Source organism: Equus asinus, chromosome 1 (assembly GCF_041296235.1).
Source record: "Equus asinus isolate D_3611 breed Donkey chromosome 1, EquAss-T2T_v2, whole genome shotgun sequence".
Lineage (NCBI taxonomy): Eukaryota > Metazoa > Chordata > Mammalia > Perissodactyla > Equidae > Equus > Equus asinus.
Genome location: NC_091790.1, coordinates 54,979,181 through 54,997,293, shown reverse-complemented (window position 1 = coordinate 54,997,293; position 18,113 = coordinate 54,979,181).

Sequence of the window (18,113 nt, the reverse complement as noted above, 5' to 3'; positions counted from 1 at the left end):
TGCTGAATTGTTTAGAAACTTCTCAGATAGGCACCAAAGCATCTTGCTTCCAGCTCTTTGGGAAGCTAAGAAACAACTCGCTCGGCACAGTTCTCTTACAGCCTATCGGGAACATCTCTTACAAAGGCCTGTGAAACGCAGTTTCTTTGCAGGCTGATCTGGCTGAAGTAGTTCTTCTGCACTGGGTGTGCTACGTTGCCCTTGAGCTTCAAGGCACAAAGTGCTGAATTGTTTCCAAAGGCGGAGATAGGCCCCAAAGCGTCTTGCTTCCAGCTCTTTGGGAAGCTAAGAAACAACTCGCTCTGCACAGTGCTCTTACAGCCTACTGCGAACATCTCTTACAAAGGCCTGTGAAACGCAGTTTCTCTGCAGGCCTGACCTGGCTGAAGTAGAAGTTATGCTGTGGGAGGGCTACATTGCTCTAGAGCTTCAAGGCTGAAAGCCCTGCCTTGTTTCCAAAGGGAAAGATACGCCAAAAAGCATATTGCTTCCAGTTCTTTGGGAAGCTAAGAAACAAATCGCTCTGCACAGTGTTCTTACAGCCTACTGGGAACATCTCTTACAAATGCCTGTGAAACGCAGTTTCTTTGCAGAGCTGATCTGGGTGAAGTAGAACTCCTGCTCTGGGTATGCTACATTGCCCTAGAGCTTCAAGGCGCAAAGCCCTGCCTTGTTCCCAAAGGGGGCGATAGGCCCCAAATCATCTTGCATCCAGCTCTTTGGGAAGCTAAGAAACAACTCGCTCTGCACAGTGCTCTTACAGGCTACCTGGAACATCTCTTACAAAGGCCTGTGAAACGCATTTTCTTCGCTGCCCTGATCTGGCTGACGTTGAACTACTGCTCTGCCGTGTGCTGCATTGCCCACATGATGCAAGGCGCAAAGTCCTGCCTTGTTTGCGAATGGGGAGATAGGCCCCAAAGCATCTTGCTTCCAGCTCTTTCGGAAGCTAAGAAACAACTCGCTCTGCACAGTGCTCTTACAGCCTACCGGGAACATCTCTTACAAAGGCCTGTGAAACGCAATTTCATTCTGGGCCTCCTCTGGCTGAAGTAGAACTTCTGCTCTGCCATGTGCTACATTGCCCTAGAGCTTCAAGACTCAAAGCCCTGCCTTGTTTCCAAAGGGGAAGACAGGCCCCAAAGCATCTTGCTTCCAGCTCATTGGGAAGCTAAGAAACAACTCAGTCTGCACAGTGCTCTTACAGACAACTGGGAACATCTCTTCCAAAGGCCTGTGAAACGCAGTTTCTTGGCAGGCCTGATCTGGCTGAAGTAGAACTTCTGCGGTGGGTGTGCTACATTGCTCTAGAGCTTCAAGGCTGAAAGCCCTGCCTTGTTTCCAAAGGGAAAGATACGCCAAAAAGCATATTTCTTCCATTTCTTTGGGAAGCTCAGAAACAAATCGCTCTGCACAGTGTTCTTACAGACTACTGGGAACATCTCTTACAAAGGCCCCTGAAACGCAGTCTCTTTGAAGGCCTGATCTATCTGAAGTAGAACTTCTGCTCTGGGTGTGCTACATTGCCCTAGAGCTTCAAGGCCCAAAGCCGTGCCTTGTTTCCAAAGGGGGAGATAGGCTCCAAAGCAACTTGCTTCCAGCTCTTTGGGAAGCTGAGAAACAACTCGCTGTCCACAGTGCTCTTACAGCCTACCGGGAACATCTCTTACAAAGGCATGGGAAACGCAATTTCTTTGCAGGCCTGATCTGGCTGAAGTATAACTTCTGCTCTGGCTGTGCTATATTGCCCTAGAGATTCAAGGCACAAAGTGCTGAATTGTTTAGAAACTTCTCAGATAGGCACCAAAGCATCTTGCTTCCAGCTCTTTGGGAAGCTAAGAAACAACTCGCTCGGCACAGTTCTCTTACAGCCTATCGGGAACATCTCTTACAAAGGCCTGTGAAACGCAGTTTCTTTGCAGGCTGATCTGGCTGAAGTAGTTCTTCTGCACTGGGTGTGCTACGTTGCCCTTGAGCTTCAAGGCACAAAGTGCTGAATTGTTTCCAAAGGCGGAGATAGGCCCCAAAGCGTCTTGCTTCCAGCTCTTTGGGAAGCTAAGAAACAACTCGCTCTGCACAGTGCTCTTACAGCCTACTGCGAACATCTCTTACAAAGGCCTGTGAAACGCAGTTTCTCTGCAGGCCTGACCTGGCTGAAGTAGAAGTTATGCTGTGGGAGGGCTACATTGCTCTAGAGCTTCAAGGCTGAAAGCCCTGCCTTGTTTCCAAAGGGAAAGATACGCCAAAAAGCATATTGCTTCCAGTTCTTTGGGAAGCTAAGAAACAAATCGCTCTGCACAGTGTTCTTACAGCCTACTGGGAACATCTCTTACAAAGGCCTGTGAAACGCAGTTTCTTTTCCTAGCTGATCTGGGTGAAGTAGAACTCCTGCTCTGGGTATGCTACATTGCCCTAGAGCTTCAAGGCGCAAAGCCCTGCCTTGTTCCCAAAGGGGGCGATAGGCCCCAAATCATCTTGCATCCAGCTCTTTGGGAAGCTAAGAAACAACTCGCTCTGCACAGTGCTCTTACAGGCTACCTGGAACATCTCTTACAAAGGCCTTTGAAACGCATTTTCTTCGCTGCCCTGATCTGGCTGACGTTGAACTACTGCTCTGCCGTGTGCTGCATTGCCCACATGATGCAAGGCGCAAAGTCCTGCCTTGTTTGCGAATGGGGAGATAGGCCCCAAAGCATCTTGCTTCCAGCTCTTTCGGAAGCTGAGAAACAGCTCGCTCTGCACAGTGCTCTTACAGCCTACCGGGAACATCTCTTACAAAGGCCTGTGAAACGCAATTTCATTCTGGGCCTCCTCTGGCTGAAGTAGAACTTCTGCTCTGCCATGTGCTACATTGCCCTAGAGCTTCAAGACTCAAAGCCCTGCCTTGTTTCCAAAGGGGAAGACAGGCCCCAAAGCATCTTGCTTCCAGCTCATTGGGAAGCTAAGAAACAACTCAGTCTGCACAGTGCTCTTACAGACAACTGGGAACATCTCTTCCAAAGGCCTGTGAAACGCAGTTTCTTGGCAGGCCTGATCTGGCTGAAGTAGAACTTCTGCGGTGGGTGTGCTACATTGCTCTAGAGCTTCAAGGCTGAAAGCCCTGCCTTGTTTCCAAAGGGAAAGATACGCCAAAAAGCATATTGCTTCCAGTTCTTTGGGAAGCTAAGAAACAAATCGCTCTGCACAGTGTTCTTACAGACTACTGGGAACATCTCTTACAAAGGCCCCTGAAACGCAGTCTCTTTGAAGGCCTGATCTATCTGAAGTAGAACTTCTGCTCTGGGTGTGCTACATTGCCCTAGAGCTTCAAGGCCCAAAGCCGTGCCTTGTTTCCAAAGGGGGAGATAGGCTCCAAAGCATCTTGCTTCCAGCTCTTTGGGAAGCTGAGAAACAACTCGCTGTCCACAGTGCTCTTACAGCCTACCGGGAACATCTCTTACAAAGGCATGGGAAACACAATTTCTTTGCAGGCCTGATCTGGCTGAAGTATAACTTCTGCTCTGGCTGTGCTATATTGCCCTAGAGATTCAAGGCACAAAGTGCTGAATTGTTTAGAAACTTCTCAGATAGGCACCAAAGCATCTTGCTTCCAGCTCTTTGGGAAGCTAAGAAACAACTCGCTCGGCACAGTTCTCTTACAGCCTATCGGGAAGATCTCTTACAAAGGCCTGTGAAATGCAGTTTCTTTGCAGGCTGATCTGGCTGAAGTAGTTCTTCTGCACTGGGTGTGCTACGTTGCCCCTGAGCTTCAAGGCACAAAGTGCTGAATTCTTTCCAAAGGCGGAGATAGGCCCCAAAGCGTCTTGCTTCCAGCTCTTTGGGAAGCTAAGAAACAACTCGCTCTGCACAGTGCTCTTACAGCCTACTGCGAACATCTCTTACAAAGGCCTGTGAAACGCAGTTTCTCTGCAGGCCTGACCTGGCTGAAGTAGAAGTTATGCTGTGGGAGGGCTACATTGCTCTAGAGCTTCAAGGCTGAAAGCCCTGCCTTGTTTCCAAAGGGAAAGATACGCCAAAAAGCATATTGCTTCCAGTTCTTTGGGAAGCTAAGAAACAAATCGCTCTGCACAGTGTTCTTACAGCCTACTGGGAACATCTCTTACAAATGCCTGTGAAACGCAGTTTCTTTGCAGAGCTGATCTGGGTGAAGTAGAACTCCTGCTCTGGGTATGCTACATTGCCCTAGAGCTTCAAGGCGCAAAGCCCTGCCTTGTTCCCAAAGGGGGCGATAGGCCCCAAATCATCTTGCATCCAGCTCTTTGGGAAGCTAAGAAACAACTCGCTCTGCACAGTGCTCTTACAGGCTACCTGGAACATCTCTTACAAAGGCCTTTGAAACGCATTTTCTTCGCTGCCCTGATCTGGCTGACGTTGAACTACTGCTCTGCCGTGTGCTGCATTGCCCACATGATGCAAGGCGCAAAGTCCTGCCTTGTTTGCGAATGGGGAGATAGGCCCCAAAGCATCTTGCTTCCAGCTCTTTCGGAAGCTAAGAAACAACTCGCTCTGCACAGTGCTCTTACAGCCTACCGGGAACATCTCTTACAAAGGCCTGTGAAACGCAATTTCATTCTGGGCCTCCTCTGGCTGAAGTAGAACTTCTGCTCTGCCATGTGCTACATTGCCCTAGAGCTTCAAGACTCAAAGCCCTGCCTTGTTTCCAAAGGGGAAGACAGGCCCCAAAGCATCTTGCTTCCAGCTCATTGGGAAGCTAAGAAACAACTCAGTCTGCACAGTGCTCTTACAGACAACTGGGAACATCTCTTCCAAAGGCCTGTGAAACGCAGTTTCTTGGCAGGCCTGATCTGGCTGAAGTAGAACTTCTGCGGTGGGTGTGCTACATTGCTCTAGAGCTTCAAGGCTGAAAGCCCTGCCTTGTTTCCAAAGGGAAAGATACGCCAAAAAGCATATTGCTTCCAGTTCTTTGGGAAGCTAAGAAACAAATCGCTCTGCACAGTGTTCTTACAGACTACTGGGAACATCTCTTACAAAGGCCCGTGAAACGCAGTCTCTTTGAAGGCCTGATCTATCTGAAGTAGAACTTCTGCTCTGGGTGTGCTACATTGCCCTAGAGCTTCAAGGCCCAAAGCCGTGCCTTGTTTCCAAAGGGGGAGATAGGCTCCAAAGCATCTTGCTTCCAGCTCTTTGGGAAGCTGAGAAACAACTCGCTGTCCACAGTGCTCTTACAGCCTACCGGGAACATCTCTTACAAAGGCATGGGAAACGCAATTTCTTTGCAGGCCTGATCTGGCTGAAGTATAACTTCTGCTCTGGCTGTGCTATATTGCCCTAGAGATTCAAGGCACAAAGTGCTGAATTGTTTAGAAACTTCTCAGATAGGCACCAAAGCATCTTGCTTCCAGCTCTTTGGGAAGCTAAGAAACAACTCGCTCGGCACAGTTCTCTTACAGCCTATCGGGAACATCTCTTACAAAGGCCTGTGAAACGCAGTTTCTTTGCAGGCTGATCTGGCTGAAGTAGTTCTTCTGCACTGGGTGTGCTACGTTGCCCTTGAGCTTCAAGGCACAAAGTGCTGAATTGTTTCCAAAGGCGGAGATAGGCCCCAAAGCGTCTTGCTTCCAGCTCTTTGGGAAGCTAAGAAACAACTCGCTCTGCACAGTGCTCTTACAGCCTACTGCGAACATCTCTTACAAAGGCCTGTGAAACGCAGTTTCTCTGCAGGCCTGACCTGGCTGAAGTAGAAGTTATGCTGTGGGAGGGCTACATTGCTCTAGAGCTTCAAGGCTGAAAGCCCTGCCTTGTTTCCAAAGGGAAAGATACGCCAAAAAGCATATTGCTTCCAGTTCTTTGGGAAGCTAAGAAACAAATCGCTCTGCACAGTGTTCTTACAGCCTACTGGGAACATCTCTTACAAATGCCTGTGAAACGCAGTTTCTTTGCAGAGCTGATCTGGGTGAAGTAGAACTCCTGCTCTGGGTATGCTACATTGCCCTAGAGCTTCAAGGCGCAAAGCCCTGCCTTGTTCCCAAAGGGGGCGATAGGCCCCAAATCATCTTGCTTACAGCTCTTTTGGAAGCTGAGAAACAACTCGCTCTGCACAGTGCTCTTACAGCGTACCGGGAAGATCTCTTACAAAGGCCTGTGAAACGCAATTTCATTCTGGGCCTCCTCTGGCTGAAGTAGAACTTCTGCTCTGCCATGTGCTACATTGCCCTAGAGCTTCAAGACTCAAAGCCCTGCCTTGTTTCCAAAGGGGAAGACAGGCCCCAAAGCATCTTGCTTCCAGCTCATTGGGAAGCTAAGAAACAACTCAGTCTGCACAGTGCTCTTACAGACAACTGGGAACATCTCTTCCAAAGGCCTGTGAAACGCAGTTTCTTGGCAGGCCTGATCTGGCTGAAGTAGAACTTCTGCGGTGGGTGTGCTACATTGCTCTAGAGCTTCAAGGCTGAAAGCCCTGCCTTGTTTCCAAAGGGAAAGATACGCCAAAAAGCATATTGCTTCCAGTTCTTTGGGAAGCTAAGAAACAAATCGCTCTGCACAGTGTTCTTACAGACTACTGGGAACATCTCTTACAAAGGCCCCTGAAACGCAGTCTCTTTGAAGGCCTGATCTATCTGAAGTAGAACTTCTGCTCTGGGTGTGCTACATTGCCCTAGAGCTTCAAGGCCCAAAGCCGTGCCTTGTTTCCAAAGGGGGAGATAGGCTCCAAAGCATCTTGCTTCCAGCTCTTTGGGAAGCTGAGAAACAACTCGCTGTCCACAGTGCTCTTACAGCCTACCGGGAACATCTCTTACAAAGGCATGGGAAACGCAATTTCTTTGCAGGCCTGATCTGGCTGAAGTATAACTTCTGCTCTGGCTGTGCTATATTGCCCTAGAGATTCAAGGCACAAAGTGCTGAATTGTTTAGAAACTTCTCAGATAGGCACCAAAGCATCTTGCTTCCAGCTCTTTGGGAAGCTAAGAAACAACTCGCTCGGCACAGTTCTCTTACAGCCTATCGGGAACATCTCTTACAAAGGCCTGTGAAACGCAGTTTCTTTGCAGGCTGATCTGGCTGAAGTAGTTCTTCTGCACTGGGTGTGCTACGTTGCCCTTGAGCTTCAAGGCACAAAGTGCTGAATTGTTTCCAAAGGCGGAGATAGGCCCCAAAGCGTCTTGCTTCCAGCTCTTTGGGAAGCTAAGAAACAACTCGCTCTGCACAGTGCTCTTACAGCCTACTGCGAACATCTCTTACAAAGGCCTGTGAAACGCAGTTTCTCTGCAGGCCTGACCTGGCTGAAGTAGAAGTTATGCTGTGGGAGGGCTACATTGCTCTAGAGCTTCAAGGCTGAAAGCCCTGCCTTGTTTCCAAAGGGAAAGATACGCCAAAAAGCATATTGCTTCCAGTTCTTTGGGAAGCTAAGAAACAAATCGCTCTGCACAGTGTTCTTACAGCCTACTGGGAACATCTCTTACAAATGCCTGTGAAACGCAGTTTCTTTGCAGAGCTGATCTGGGTGAAGTAGAACTCCTGCTCTGGGTATGCTACATTGCCCTAGAGCTTCAAGGCGCAAAGCCCTGCCTTGTTCCCAAAGGGGGCGATAGGCCCCAAATCATCTTGCATCCAGCTCTTTGGGAAGCTAAGAAACAACTCGCTCTGCACAGTGCTCTTACAGGCTACCTGGAACATCTCTTACAAAGGCCTGTGAAAGCATTTTCTTCGCTGCCCTGATCTGGCTGACGTTGAACTACTGCTCTGCCGTGTGCTGCATTGCCCACATGATGCAAGGCGCAAAGTCCTGCCTTGTTTGCGAATGGGGAGATAGGCCCCAAAGCATCTTGCTTCCAGCTCTTTCGGAAGCTAAGAAACAACTCGCTCTGCACAGTGCTCTTACAGCCTACTGCGAACATCTCTTACAAAGGCCTGTGAAACGCAGTTTCTCTGCAGGCCTGACCTGGCTGAAGTAGAAGTTATGCTGTGGGAGGGCTACATTGCTCTAGAGCTTCAAGGCTGAAAGCCCTGCCTTGTTTCCAAAGGGAAAGATACGCCAAAAAGCATATTGCTTCCAGTTCTTTGGGAAGCTAAGAAACAAATCGCTCTGCACAGTGTTCTTACAGCCTACTGGGAACATCTCTTACAAATGCCTGTGAAACGCAGTTTCTTTGCAGAGCTGATCTGGGTGAAGTAGAACTCCTGCTCTGGGTATGCTACATTGCCCTAGAGCTTCAAGGCGCAAAGCCCTGCCTTGTTCCCAAAGGGGGCGATAGGCCCCAAATCATCTTGCATCCAGCTCTTTGGGAAGCTAAGAAACAACTCGCTCTGCACAGTGCTCTTACAGGCTACCTGGAACATCTCTTACAAAGGCCTGTGAAACGCATTTTCTTCGCTGCCCTGATCTGGCTGACGTTGAACTACTGCTCTGCCGTGTGCTGCATTGCCCACATGATGCAAGGCGCAAAGTCCTGCCTTGTTTGCGAATGGGGAGATAGGCCCCAAAGCATCTTGCTTCCAGCTCTTTCGGAAGCTAAGAAACAACTCGCTCTGCACAGTGCTCTTACAGCCTACCGGGAACATCTCTTACAAAGGCCTGTGAAACGCAATTTCATTCTGGGCCTCCTCTGGCTGAAGTAGAACTTCTGCTCTGCCATGTGCTACATTGCCCTAGAGCTTCAAGACTCAAAGCCCTGCCTTGTTTCCAAAGGGGAAGACAGGCCCCAAAGCATCTTGCTTCCAGCTCATTGGGAAGCTAAGAAACAACTCAGTCTGCACAGTGCTCTTACAGACAACTGGGAACATCTCTTCCAAAGGCCTGTGAAACGCAGTTTCTTGGCAGGCCTGATCTGGCTGAAGTAGAACTTCTGCGGTGGGTGTGCTACATTGCTCTAGAGCTTCAAGGCTGAAAGCCCTGCCTTGTTTCCAAAGGGAAAGATACGCCAAAAAGCATATTTCTTCCATTTCTTTGGGAAGCTAAGAAACAAATCGCTCTGCACAGTGTTCTTACAGACTACTGGGAACATCTCTTACAAAGGCCCCTGAAACGCAGTCTCTTTGAAGGCCTGATCTATCTGAAGTAGAACTTCTGCTCTGGGTGTGCTACATTGCCCTAGAGCTTCAAGGCCCAAAGCCGTGCCTTGTTTCCAAAGGGGGAGATAGGCTCCAAAGCAACTTGCTTCCAGCTCTTTGGGAAGCTGAGAAACAACTCGCTGTCCACAGTGCTCTTACAGCCTACCGGGAACATCTCTTACAAAGGCATGGGAAACGCAATTTCTTTGCAGGCCTGATCTGGCTGAAGTATAACTTCTGCTCTGGCTGTGCTATATTGCCCTAGAGATTCAAGGCACAAAGTGCTGAATTGTTTAGAAACTTCTCAGATAGGCACCAAAGCATCTTGCTTCCAGCTCTTTGGGAAGCTAAGAAACAACTCGCTCGGCACAGTTCTCTTACAGCCTATCGGGAACATCTCTTACAAAGGCCTGTGAAACGCAGTTTCTTTGCAGGCTGATCTGGCTGAAGTAGTTCTTCTGCACTGGGTGTGCTACGTTGCCCTTGAGCTTCAAGGCACAAAGTGCTGAATTGTTTCCAAAGGCAGAGATAGGCCCCAAAGCGTCTTGCTTCCAGCTCTTTGGGAAGCTAAGAAACAACTCGCTCTGCACAGTGCTCTTACAGCCTACTGCGAACATCTCTTACAAAGGCCTGTGAAACGCAGTTTCTCTGCAGGCCTGACCTGGCTGAAGTAGAAGTTATGCTGTGGGAGGGCTACATTGCTCTAGAGCTTCAAGGCTGAAAGCCCTGCCTTGTTTCCAAAGGGAAAGATACGCCAAAAAGCATATTGCTTCCAGTTCTTTGGGAAGCTAAGAAACAAATCGCTCTGCACAGTGTTCTTACAGCCTACTGGGAACATCTCTTACAAATGCCTGTGAAACGCAGTTTCTTTGCAGAGCTGATCTGGGTGAAGTAGAACTCCTGCTCTGGGTATGCTACATTGCCCTAGAGCTTCAAGGCGCAAAGCCCTGCCTTGTTCCCAAAGGGGGCGATAGGCCCCAAATCATCTTGCATCCAGCTCTTTGGGAAGCTAAGAAACAACTCGCTCTGCACAGTGCTCTTACAGGCTACCTGGAACATCTCTTACAAAGGCCTTTGAAACGCATTTTCTTCGCTGCCCTGATCTGGCTGACGTTGAACTACTGCTCTGCCGTGTGCTGCATTGCCCACATGATGCAAGGCGCAAAGTCCTGCCTTGTTTGCGAATGGGGAGATAGGCCCCAAAGCATCTTGCTTCCAGCTCTTTCGGAAGCTAAGAAACAACTCGCTCTGCACAGTGCTCTTACAGCCTACCGGGAACATCTCTTACAAAGGCCTGTGAAACGCAATTTCATTCTGGGCCTCCTCTGGCTGAAGTAGAACTTCTGCTCTGCCATGTGCTACATTGCCCTAGAGCTTCAAGACTCAAAGCCCTGCCTTGTTTCCAAAGGGGAAGACAGGCCCCAAAGCATCTTGCTTCCAGCTCATTGGGAAGCTAAGAAACAACTCAGTCTGCACAGTGCTCTTACAGACAACTGGGAACATCTCTTCCAAAGGCCTGTGAAACGCAGTTTCTTGGCAGGCCTGATCTGGCTGAAGTAGAACTTCTGCGGTGGGTGTGCTACATTGCTCTAGAGCTTCAAGGCTGAAAGCCCTGCCTTGTTTCCAAAGGGAAAGATACGCCAAAAAGCATATTGCTTCCAGTTCTTTGGGAAGCTAAGAAACAAATCGCTCTGCACAGTGTTCTTACAGACTACTGGGAACATCTCTTACAAAGGCCCCTGAAACGCAGTCTCTTTGAAGGCCTGATCTATCTGAAGTAGAACTTCTGCTCTGGGTGTGCTACATTGCCCTAGAGCTTCAAGGCCCAAAGCCGTGCCTTGTTTCCAAAGGGGGAGATAGGCTCCAAAGCATCTTGCTTCCAGCTCTTTGGGAAGCTGAGAAACAACTCGCTGTCCACAGTGCTCTTACAGCCTACCGGGAACATCTCTTACAAAGGCATGGGAAACGCAATTTCTTTGCAGGCCTGATCTGGCTGAAGTATAACTTCTGCTCTGGCTGTGCTATATTGCCCTAGAGATTCAAGGCACAAAGTGCTGAATTGTTTAGAAACTTCTCAGATAGGCACCAAAGCATCTTGCTTCCAGCTCTTTGGGAAGCTAAGAAACAACTCGCTCGGCACAGTTCTCTTACAGCCTATCGGGAACATCTCTTACAAAGGCCTGTGAAACGCAGTTTCTTTGCAGGCTGATCTGGCTGAAGTAGTTCTTCTGCACTGGGTGTGCTAGGTTGCCCTTGAGCTTCAAGGCACAAAGTGCTGAATTGTTTCCAAAGGCGGAGATAGGCCCCAAAGCGTCTTGCTTCCAGCTCTTTGGGAAGCTAAGAAACAACTCGCTCTGCACAGTGCTCTTACAGCCTACTGCGAACATCTCTTACAAAGGCCTGTGAAACGCAGTTTCTCTGCAGGCCTGACCTGGCTGAAGTAGAAGTTATGCTGTGGGAGGGCTACATTGCTCTAGAGCTTCAAGGCTGAAAGCCCTGCCTTGTTTCCAAAGGGAAAGATACGCCAAAAAGCATATTGCTTCCAGTTCTTTGGGAAGCTAAGAAACAAATCGCTCTGCACAGTGTTCTTACAGCCTACTGGGAACATCTCTTACAAATGCCTGTGAAACGCAGTTTCTTTGCAGAGCTGATCTGGGTGAAGTAGAACTCCTGCTCTGGGTATGCTACATTGCCCTAGAGCTTCAAGGCGCAAAGCCCTGCCTTGTTCCCAAAGGGGGCGATAGGCCCCAAATCATCTTGCTTACAGCTCTTTTGGAAGCTGAGAAACAACTCGCTCTGCACAGTGCTCTTACAGCGTACCGGGAAGATCTCTTACAAAGGCCTGTGAAACGCAATTTCATTCTGGGCCTCCTCTGGCTGAAGTAGAACTTCTGCTCTGCCATGTGCTACATTGCCCTAGAGCTTCAAGACTCAAAGCCCTGCCTTGTTTCCAAAGGGGAAGACAGGCCCCAAAGCATCTTGCTTCCAGCTCATTGGGAAGCTAAGAAACAACTCAGTCTGCACAGTGCTCTTACAGACAACTGGGAACATCTCTTCCAAAGGCCTGTGAAACGCAGTTTCTTGGCAGGCCTGATCTGGCTGAAGTAGAACTTCTGCGGTGGGTGTGCTACATTGCTCTAGAGCTTCAAGGCTGAAAGCCCTGCCTTGTTTCCAAAGGGAAAGATACGCCAAAAAGCATATTGCTTCCAGTTCTTTGGGAAGCTAAGAAACAAATCGCTCTGCACAGTGTTCTTACAGACTACTGGGAACATCTCTTACAAAGGCCCCTGAAACGCAGTCTCTTTGAAGGCCTGATCTATCTGAAGTAGAACTTCTGCTCTGGGTGTGCTACATTGCCCTAGAGCTTCAAGGCCCAAAGCCGTGCCTTGTTTCCAAAGGGGGAGATAGGCTCCAAAGCATCTTGCTTCCAGCTCTTTGGGAAGCTGAGAAACAACTCGCTGTCCACAGTGCTCTTACAGCCTACCGGGAACATCTCTTACAAAGGCATGGGAAACGCAATTTCTTTGCAGGCCTGATCTGGCTGAAGTATAACTTCTGCTCTGGCTGTGCTATATTGCCCTAGAGATTCAAGGCACAAAGTGCTGAATTGTTTAGAAACTTCTCAGATAGGCACCAAAGCATCTTGCTTCCAGCTCTTTGGGAAGCTAAGAAACAACTCGCTCGGCACAGTTCTCTTACAGCCTATCGGGAACATCTCTTACAAAGGCCTGTGAAACGCAGTTTCTTTGCAGGCTGATCTGGCTGAAGTAGTTCTTCTGCACTGGGTGTGCTACGTTGCCCTTGAGCTTCAAGGCACAAAGTGCTGAATTGTTTCCAAAGGCGGAGATAGGCCCCAAAGCGTCTTGCTTCCAGCTCTTTGGGAAGCTAAGAAACAACTCGCTCTGCACAGTGCTCTTACAGCCTACTGCGAACATCTCTTACAAAGGCCTGTGAAACGCAGTTTCTCTGCAGGCCTGACCTGGCTGAAGTAGAAGTTATGCTGTGGGAGGGCTACATTGCTCTAGAGCTTCAAGGCTGAAAGCCCTGCCTTGTTTCCAAAGGGAAAGATACGCCAAAAAGCATATTGCTTCCAGTTCTTTGGGAAGCTAAGAAACAAATCGCTCTGCACAGTGTTCTTACAGCCTACTGGGAACATCTCTTACAAATGCCTGTGAAACGCAGTTTCTTTGCAGAGCTGATCTGGGTGAAGTAGAACTCCTGCTCTGGGTATGCTACATTGCCCTAGAGCTTCAAGGCGCAAAGCCCTGCCTTGTTCCCAAAGGGGGCGATAGGCCCCAAATCATCTTGCATCCAGCTCTTTGGGAAGCTAAGAAACAACTCGCTCTGCACAGTGCTCTTACAGGCTACCTGGAACATCTCTTACAAAGGCCTGTGAATGCATTTTCTTCGCTGCCCTGATCTGGCTGACGTTGAACTACTGCTCTGCCGTGTGCTGCATTGCCCACATGATGCAAGGCGCAAAGTCCTGCCTTGTTTGCGAATGGGGAGATAGGCCCCAAAGCATCTTGCTTCCAGCTCTTTCGGAAGCTAAGAAACAACTCGCTCTGCACAGTGCTCTTACAGCCTACTGCGAACATCTCTTACAAAGGCCTGTGAAAGGCAGTTTCTCTGCAGGCCTGACCTGGCTGAAGTAGAAGTTATGCTGTGGGAGGGCTACATTGCTCTAGAGCTTCAAGGCTGAAAGCCCTGCCTTGTTTCCAAAGGGAAAGATACGCCAAAAAGCATATTGCTTCCAGTTCTTTGGGAAGCTAAGAAACAAATCGCTCTGCACAGTGTTCTTACAGCCTACTGGGAACATCTCTTACAAAAGCCTGTGAAACGCAGTTTCTTTGCAGAGCTGATCTGGGTGAAGTAGAACTCCTGCTCTGGGTATGCTACATTGCCCTAGAGCTTCAAGGCGCAAAGCCCTGCCTTGTTCCCAAAGGGGGCGATAGGCCCCAAATCATCTTGCATCCAGCTCTTTGGGAAGCTAAGAAACAACTCGCTCTGCACAGTGCTCTTACAGGCTACCTGGAACATCTCTTACAAAGGCCTGTGAAACGCATTTTCTTCGCTGCCCTGATCTGGCTGACGTTGAACTACTGCTCTGCCGTGTGCTGCATTGCCCACATGATGCAAGGCGCAAAGTCCTGCCTTGTTTGCGAATGGGGAGATAGGCCCCAAAGCATCTTGCTTCCAGCTCTTTCGGAAGCTAAGAAACAACTCGCTCTGCACAGTGCTCTTACAGCCTACCGGGAACATCTCTTACAAAGGCCTGTGAAACGCAATTTCATTCTGGGCCTCCTCTGGCTGAAGTAGAACTTCTGCTCTGCCATGTGCTACATTGCCCTAGAGCTTCAAGACTCAAAGCCCTGCCTTGTTTCCAAAGGGGAAGACAGGCCCCAAAGCATCTTGCTTCCAGCTGATTGGGAAGCTAAGAAACAACTCAGTCTGCACAGTGCTCTTACAGACAACTGGGAACATCTCTTCCAAAGGCCTGTGAAACGCAGTTTCTTGGCAGGCCTGATCTGGCTGAAGTAGAACTTCTGCGGTGGGTGTGCTACATTGCTCTAGAGCTTCAAGGCTGAAAGCCCTGCCTTGTTTCCAAAGGGAAAGATACGCCAAAAAGCATATTGCTTCCAGTTCTTTGGGAAGCTAAGAAACAAATCGCTCTGCACAGTGTTCTTACAGACTACTGGGAACATCTCTTACAAAGGCCCCTGAAACGCAGTCTCTTTGAAGGCCTGATCTATCTGAAGTAGAACTTCTGCTCTGGGTGTGCTACATTGCCCTAGAGCTTCAAGGCCCAAAGCCGTGCCTTGTTTCCAAGGGGGGAGATAGGCTCCAAAGCAACTTGCTTCCAGCTCTTTGGGAAGCTGAGAAACAACTCGCTGTCCACAGTGCTCTTACAGCCTACCGGGAACATCTCTTACAAAGGCATGGGAAACGCAATTTCTTTGCAGGCCTGATCTGGCTGAAGTATAACTTCTGCTCTGGCTGTGCTATATTGCCCTAGAGATTCAAGGCACAAAGTGCTGAATTGTTTAGAAACTTCTCAGATAGGCACCAAAGCATCTTGCTTCCAGCTCTTTGGGAAGCTAAGAAACAACTCGCTCGGCACAGTTCTCTTACAGCCTATCGGGAACATCTCTTACAAAGGCCTGTGAAACGCAGTTTCTTTGCAGGCTGATCTGGCTGAAGTAGTTCTTCTGCACTGGGTGTGCTACGTTGCCCTTGAGCTTCAAGGCACAAAGTGCTGAATTGTTTCCAAAGGCGGAGATAGGCCCCAAAGCGTCTTGCTTCCAGCTCTTTGGGAAGCTAAGAAACAACTCGCTCTGCACAGTGCTCTTACAGCCTACTGCGAACATCTCTTACAAAGGCCTGTGAAACGCAGTTTCTCTGCAGGCCTGACCTGGCTGAAGTAGAAGTTATGCTGTGGGAGGGCTACATTGCTCTAGAGCTTCAAGGCTGAAAGCCCTGCCTTGTTTCCAAAGGGAAAGATACGCCAAAAAGCATATTGCTTCCAGTTCTTTGGGAAGCTAAGAAACAAATCGCTCTGCACAGTGTTCTTACAGCCTACTGGGAACATCTCTTACAAATGCCTGTGAAACGCAGTTTCTTTGCAGAGCTGATCTGGGTGAAGTAGAACTCCTGCTCTGGGTATGCTACATTGCCCTAGAGCTTCAAGGCGCAAAGCCCTGCCTTGTTCCCAAAGGGGGCGATAGGCCCCAAATCATCTTGCATCCAGCTCTTTGGGAAGCTAAGAAACAACTCGCTCTGCACAGTGCTCTTACAGGCTACCTGGAACATCTCTTACAAAGGCCTTTGAAACGCATTTTCTTCGCTGCCCTGATCTGGCTGACGTTGAACTACTGCTCTGCCGTGTGCTGCATTGCCCACATGATGCAAGGCGCAAAGTCCTGCCTTGTTTGCGAATGGGGAGATAGGCCCCAAATCATCTTGCTTCCAGCTCTTTCGGAAGCTAAGAAACAACTCGCTCTGCACAGTGCTCTTACAGCCTACCGGGAACATCTCTTACAAAGGCCTGTGAAACGCAATTTCATTCTGGGCCTCCTCTGGCTGAAGTAGAACTTCTGCTCTGCCATGTGCTACATTGCCCTAGAGCTTCAAGACTCAAAGCCCTGCCTTGTTTCCAAAGGGGAAGACAGGCCCCAAAGCATCTTGCTTCCAGCTCATTGGGAAGCTAAGAAACAACTCAGTCTGCACAGTGCTCTTACAGACAACTGGGAACATCTCTTCCAAAGGCCTGTGAAACGCAGTTTCTTGGCAGGCCTGATCTGGCTGAAGTAGAACTTCTGCGGTGGGTGTGCTACATTGCTCTAGAGCTTCAAGGCTGAAAGCCCTGCCTTGTTTCCAAAGGGAAAGATACGCCAAAAAGCATATTGCTTCCAGTTCTTTGGGAAGCTAAGAAACAAATCGCTCTGCACAGTGTTCTTACAGACTACTGGGAACATCTCTTACAAAGGCCCGTGAAACGCAGTCTCTTTGAAGGCCTGATCTATCTGAAGTAGAACTTCTGCTCTGGGTGTGCTACATTGCCCTAGAGCTTCAAGGCCCAAAGCCGTGCCTTGTTTCCAAAGGGGGAGATAGGCTCCAAAGCATCTTGCTTCCAGCTCTTTGGGAAGCTGAGAAACAACTCGCTGTCCACAGTGCTCTTACAGCCTACCGGGAACATCTCTTACAAAGGCATGGGAAACGCAATTTCTTTGCAGGCCTGATCTGGCTGAAGTATAACTTCTGCTCTGGCTGTGCTATATTGCCCTAGAGATTCAAGGCACAAAGTGCTGAATTGTTTAGAAACTTCTCAGATAGGCACCAAAGCATCTTGCTTCCAGCTCTTTGGGAAGCTAAGAAACAACTCGCTCGGCACAGTTCTCTTACAGCCTATCGGGAACATCTCTTACAAAGGCCTGTGAAACGCAGTTTCTTTGCAGGCTGATCTGGCTGAAGTAGTTCTTCTGCACTGGGTGTGCTACGTTGCCCTTGAGCTTCAAGGCACAAAGTGCTGAATTGTTTCCAAAGGCGGAGATAGGCCCCAAAGCGTCTTGCTTCCAGCTCTTTGGGAAGCTAAGAAACAACTCGCTCTGCACAGTGCTCTTACAGCCTACTGCGAACATCTCTTACAAAGGCCTGTGAAACGCAGTTTCTCTGCAGGCCTGACCTGGCTGAAGTAGAAGTTATGCTGTGGGAGGGCTACATTGCTCTAGAGCTTCAAGGCTGAAAGCCCTGCCTTGTTTCCAAAGGGAAAGATACGCCAAAAAGCATATTGCTTCCAGTTCTTTGGGAAGCTAAGAAACAAATCGCTCTGCACAGTGTTCTTACAGACTACTGGGAACATCTCTTACAAAGGCCCGTGAAAGGCAGTCTCTTTGAAGGCCTGATCTATCTGAAGTAGAACTTCTGCTCTGGGTGTGCTACATTGCCCTAGAGCTTCAAGGCCCAAAGCCGTGCCTTGATTCCAAAGGGGGAGATAGGCTCCAAAGCATCTTGCTTCCAGCTCTTTGGGAAGCTAAGAAACAACTCGCTCTGCACAGTGCTCTTACAGGCTACCTGGAACATCTCTTGCAAAGGCCTGTGAAACGCAATTTCATTCTGGGCCTCCTCTGGCTGAAGTAGAACTTCTGCTCTGCCATGTGCTACATTGCCCTAGAGCTTCAAGACTCAAAGCCCTGCCTTGTTTCCAAAGGGGAAGACAGGCCCCAAAGCATCTTGCTTCCAGCTCATTGGGAAGCTAAGAAACAACTCAGTCTGCACAGTGCTCTTACAGACAACTGGGAACATCTCTTCCAAATGCCTGTGAAACGCAGTTTCTTGGCAGGCCTGATCTGGCTGAAGTAGAACTTCTGCGGTGGGTGTGCTACATTGCTCTAGAGCTTCAAGGCTGAAAGCCCTGCCTTGTTTCCAAAGCGAAAGATACGCCAAAAAGCATATTGCTTCCAGTTCTTTGGGAAGCTAAGAAACAAATCGCTCTGCACAGTGTTCTTACAGACTACTGGGAACATCTCTTACAAAGGCCCCTGAAACGCAGTCTCTTTGAAGGCCTGATCTATCTGAAGTAGAACTTCTGCTCTGGGTGTGCTACA